This window comes from Mustela lutreola, chromosome 2 (genome assembly GCF_030435805.1).
Source record: "Mustela lutreola isolate mMusLut2 chromosome 2, mMusLut2.pri, whole genome shotgun sequence".
Lineage (NCBI taxonomy): Eukaryota > Metazoa > Chordata > Mammalia > Carnivora > Mustelidae > Mustela > Mustela lutreola.
The window spans coordinates 146,837,059-146,843,058 of NC_081291.1; the positions used below are offsets into that span (position 1 = coordinate 146,837,059).

At 33.3% G+C, this 6,000-nt stretch overlaps 1 protein-coding gene across 4 annotated transcripts in view; it reads right to left on the reverse strand.

Moving 5' to 3' along the window:
- Nucleotides 1-6,000, reverse strand: part of MBNL1 (muscleblind like splicing regulator 1) — a 200,411-nt gene extending 194,411 nt beyond the window's left edge. For 2 of the 4 annotated variants that reach the window (XM_059163736.1, XM_059163721.1), the window contains exon 1: nt 5,878-6,000. The gene's annotated coding sequence lies outside the window, so the exon portion shown is untranslated. Of the gene's footprint in view, nt 1-5,760 lie in introns of all 4 variants that reach the window. The other 2 variants (XM_059163722.1, XM_059163738.1) reach the window with 2 other exon arrangements.

Below are 6,000 nucleotides of genomic sequence, written 5' to 3' on the forward strand. Positions count from 1 at the left end.
TGTATCATAACATCTGAATTACGATGATCAGATTTCTTTAACAGACATGGCTGGGACAAGTAACACTTACTCTCCATGGCTTGGAAAAAAATTAAAAGCCAATAAATTAAAAAATAAAATTAAACCAGTAACAATGCAGAGGGGAAAAAAATTCTAAAACTGGAAACAAACAGAAACAAATGAACCTGGTTGTGGGTATTATGGAGGGCACATAATACATGGAGCACTGGGTGTGGTGCATAAACAATGAATTCTGTTACTCTGAAAAGAAATTAAATAAAAAAAAATTTTTTTAAATCAGATACAGAAATAAAGGTGCATAGAGATAGTTTAAAAAAAAAAAGAAAGAAACAAATGAACCTTATTATATTTCAAATGAATACTATGATAACCCTACATGGAGAGAAAGAAAAAGAGGCAGGGATGGAAGGAAGGGAGAAAGCAGCATGAAAGGATTCATCCAAGCAACCACAAACACGTATTTGGTGGGTTATGGGTATGTGGGGTAAGAAGTGCATACAGACCCAGAATTCTTTTTCAGTAGGTTTGTTTATTATAGTGGTTTGTGTAAAGTAATTCAGAAATTATTTTAGATGTTTTATAGAAATGAGTAAATAAGTAAACATGCTGATGTTAAGATCCAAGGCTCATGCTATGGAGGAAGGAGCACACAAACATGGCATAGGCGAAGGCAAGAAATAACCTTCTGGGGATGGATTAGAACCAGAGATATCAGATAAACTCATGATGCCCAAAATATGTGTGTATAGATACAAGAGTTTTTATGAATGCATGCATGCTTGTGGGTATGCATACTATGTGCATTTGCATTGGTCAACAAACAAAAACACTCCAGTGGCAGTGAGTATACCTAACCCAGATCTTGGCCTCTCATACCATTCCCCATCAAAAGAAATGAGATGTGGGGTACCTGGGTGGCTCAGTCATTTAAGTGCTGACTCTTGATTTCAGCTCAGGTCATGATCTCAGGGTTGTGGAATCGAATCCCGTGTCAGGCTCTGGCTCAGGGTTGTGGGATCAAACCCCATGTCAGGGAGTCTGCTTGAGATTCTATCTCTCTCCCTCTTCTTTCACCCCTCTCCTTGCTCTCTCTCTTCTCTCTCTTTGAAAGAAAGAAAGAAAAGTAAAAGAAAGAAAGAAATCTTAAAAAATAAAAGAAAGAAACAAAAAAGAAGAAATGAATGATTCTGTGTTTGGGATGGGATAAGTACAAGATGAGGTTAGAAGATCTTTTTACACCAGAAAGTGTTCACTAACATGATGGAGGCATGCCACAGGGACATAGGAGCCAGAATAAGAGGGCTTCATTATTTAAATGTAGAAATTTGAGCACCATTATAATTAAGGCAGCAAGGAATTATAAACCATTGGAGAGATAGAAATTCATGACTTATTATCAGTAACACATACACAAATTAGTAATTAAATACAGGAGAGAAGGGAGTTCTTTTGCTTACATTAGAATGCAAAAGACTGACTGAAATATGCAAGGAGTGCTGGAGCTGGAGAATCATCATTTTCTAACTATCACGCATTACAGTAAAGACTGCATCAGATGAGAACATCAATTAATATTAAATCCAAAGGGAAATGTTTCATGAGGAGTTGTCATTATAAAGTAGAGAAATGAGGCAACACTTTGACATGACAGCCTAGGTTAGCATTACCAGTGGGGCACAGATGAGCATCTTGTGGCTCTAGATACTATGATCGCATGAGAGGAGACATCACCTATGCCATATTCTAGCAAAAAATGCATAGCCACAATCTCATCATAAGGAAATGTCAGACACAGACCAATGAGGAAACACTCTGTTAAAAAAGAAGTTTAAAAGAGTAGTCTAAAAAAAAAGTCTAAAAGAATAGACTTTAAAGTTTTCAATTTCATAAAAGACAAAGACATGATGTGGAAATGTTCCAGATTAAGGGAGGCTAAAGAGACTTTGCAACTACATGTAACACATGACTCTAAACTGGATTCTTTACTGGAGGGGAACATACTATAAAGGGTATTATCAGATAAATAGCAAAATTGGAATATGGGCAAGTGTTAGATAAAAGTATTGTATCAATGTGAATTTATGAAGTAGATATTGTAACCGTTGCATAAGAGACTACCTCTATTTTTAGCACTTACAAGCTAAAGTCAAGGGTCATGTTTTTTATAACTTACCCTCAAGTGGTTTGGAAAGAAAAAGTGGAGACAGAAAGATAGAAAGAATAAGAGCAAATTATAATATAAAGCAAATAGAGTAAAATATTAAGATCAGGCAAATCTGGGTAAGGATATATAGGTATTCATTATGCTATTTTTATTTTTACAACTCTTTTGAGCTTGAAATTATTTCTTAAAAAAATTTAAAGTAGGTGAAGTATAATAAGCATTTCTAGTGAACATTTAAGAGACTCCAATGGCATCAGATACGATTTTTACTCAGAAGGCAGCCTAATTGCCTAGAGAATGTTCTCTTCTCCAATTCAGACCTGTTCACCAATATAGGAAAAGCATAAAAGCATTCTGCTTCAATTTTTTTCTTATGTAAAATGAAAATAAATCGAACTGAGGTATGATTAAAGAAAAATGCTGCTAAATTTATTTTTTTCAGAATCAGAATTGTGGTGACTTATTTCATGATCATATTACTATTTGTGTTTGTTTCCAAAGTGAAAAGAATTTTTGAGGCTGTGATAGCCACCCAATATTGAAAAAACCGAGAACTTAAAATGAAGTATCTGTAAAGTAGAATAACAAAGAGCTGTGACATTTTATACTAACTTGTGGAGTAAAACCAGTAGGCTAACTTCATTTCTGATTTACTTCCCATGGTTCCAATATGAATTAATGATTTTAATGCCATTTTTCTCTCAATTTGGATCTAAAACTACAAATCCACTGTTCTCCTTACTAATACTGAAAAATTAAGACCTTTAGAAAATAATGAAAAGACAAAGCTGGAAAGCATCTAGAAGACATCAAATCTAAGTCCCTAATTTTAGTTCATATAAAATAATAAAAATATCAATGATGTTAGGGAAGTATTGGAAATCATAATTCTCAAACAGCGAATAATTTACATTTTAAAAATTAAAAAATCATAAAGATATAAAAGTTATATTTTCTAGAACACAGATGTGTACATTATACTTCATAAAATATACCCTTTTAAATGGAAATATTCAGAAATGTAAAAGAACCTGCCTTTATTCTTTATATTTGCAGAAATTATTTCCCGTATGAAAATGAGATAGATATTCTCTCTTACAGAGCACATGTACTTCCAAAGCACATATTTTTGTGAACACAATAATTTTCCCATTGAACACATATTTTTATTACTAGAATAAGTATGAATATGTTACATGTGGCACTTATCCAGATTTAGAGGATTTTTGTTTCTGAGTTCAAAACATGCCATCCCTCTTAGTTTGCACCCAAACCACGATCTTTCTTTAGGGCAACAAACTCTCATCTACTTTTGCAAATGAGAAAATGGCCGAAAGAAGGGGAAACCAAACAAGTATTTCAATGCTTCAGAAGTTCTTTTGGAAGTCAACTTATTTATGTTGAGAACAAATAGCATCATTGTTTCAAAGTGAAATTATTATCTGAGCCGTAATATATTTGCCAAGGTGGGATAGAGCCCTCTAGAAGCAGGTCATTCTCCTGCACAGATGGGGGGGCTCTAGAAAGTTCACACTGTGAAGGAGGGCGCAGACACCCACTAAGCGGTGAGATTTGTTGGATCAACCCTGGATTTCAACAATTGGACGGATGCTGAGCAAGATCACGCACACACCACATAGTCAACCATGTCTTACTAATTCAGAAAATTTCACAGTACTATGCTGCAGTCACCCAGTTTCAACTTAGATTAGATTCAATGAAAATTTATGCCTTAGGGTGTCGCCTGAATGTAATCTTAACGAAACAGTAAAATATTTATCTTTAGTTCAAAAGTTAAAATTTGTGTATTCCAGTAATAAATTATTTGCAATATTATATCTAATTTCACTTCAAAAATTTGGATTTGGGGGTGGAGTCTAAGTGCTTTTTTCTTACTACACTGTGTGCAAGAAAAGCAGAAGCAATGCATCTTGTTATCCTCCTAGTAATGGTAAGATCGGCTCCTTTAACAATCTGCGCGAGTAAGGAAACTCAACCAGGTAGCTCTAATTTTTTTCTGTAAATATGATTTTGTCACAGAAAAAATTTTAAATTTATTTTCCTTAATCTGGAGCTAGGCTGTTCATTCAGAGATTTCAATAGTTCACAACCACCACCACCACTACCACCACAATACTTCCAACTTGCCAGCAAGATAGGATTTTCTCTACTTCTTGGGCCTTCATTTGCCATTCTGAATGACTGTATGTTGATCAATTTAGATTGTAACCTCCTTGGGCTGTGTTTTTCTTGGTTGTTATCAGTTATTCAGTGTAATACCACACTATGTATGACAAACACACAACACTTAATAGTTTATGGTATCGAAATATCTCATCCTTAAAATTCTGGACATTTAAAAATACTTACATCTTCCCCCCCCCCCCCCCCCCCCCGCCAAGAGAAGGACATTATAAGTGGTTTTGTTGCAAAGAACAATGATGAAGTTCTGGTGTGTTTAATAAGTGTGTGATACATAAAGATGAACATACACAATTTTAATGGATTCCTCACAACTACCAACTTAATTTTAAGATTTTGATCTAGTTAAGAATGTCAAATTTGAGTCCACAGTTCACTGACCGAATTTATAACACTAACAGTCTGTTTTCCTTCTCTCTGTAACCAAAAGACAACAAGTCCTGTCACAGCACATTGCATGAAAATAAATTTTTAAAAATACCCTATTTTCTAGGTAATGTAATAGAACCCATGTGATGGCTTGTTTAACCAAACTGATTAAAATGAAGTCCGTTAATTTATGGAATAATGCAGACTTTCTTTTTCAGAAGCCATGTGATTATTCTAATTAAAAAAATTAAATAAGCATTCATTTGATTAAAAAAGGATTTAAAAATTGCTGTATGATAAATATAATTCTATTACATAGTTAATATGTATATACATTACTCTAGCGTGGCACAAATAAAAATAATTCTGCTGGATTTAGATTACTTTAGAATTGCCTAATAAAATTAGTTTCTCCTTAGTTTGATCCCCAATTATGAATCCAAATGGTCTTACAGTTCTTGTCCAGTTTTGAGCATTAAAACTACAAATAAATCTTAAAACAAACATAAATTTCTAAAATTTGATTTACTTGCCTTAGTTACATTTTTAAATACTACTATCTACACTACAAATTGCTTTTTCAAAGGTATTTCAATATCATCAAAATGTGATGATATGAAAAATAATACTGAAATGTAACACCTTAAATAATACTATGTATTTTCACAGTAAATAGAATCAAATGCAAGAATATCTTTTTTTACATAAAATGTCCAACTAGTCATAGGCAAAATGGACAAACAAATATAGGTAGGATAACTTACAAATGTTAGGAATTTACTCGAGCTAGGGGAAGAAAAAGTTTTCAAATTTATATCAATACAAAAGTTCTTTCAGCATTAAACTGTGTACAAAATTATGAAAAAAAGAGAACTTGTTTACTTTTCAATTAAAATAATTTGGAGATCAATAAGCACTTCAAACTGGCCCAGCTTTTCAAAAGGTTTTATGTAAAGTTGAAATGGCAAACTTACTAAACTTCATCTAAAATATTGAGTACTTACTTGAAAATGATCAGATTTATCTCATCGATTTCATAATCCAACCAATATTTAAGTTGTTCCACAAACAGAAATCCAAGCAATAAAATGAAAAATAGCAAGCGAACCCTTTCTTCTTACCGCAATGTCTTCTTTTCCGTTGGTTGTTAAGCTGCTTAAATAGTTGAGGTAACCAGCATCTCCAAGGGCTCTGACTCCACTCAGTTCTATTCAGTCAATTTTTTTTTTCTCTGCAAAAGGACA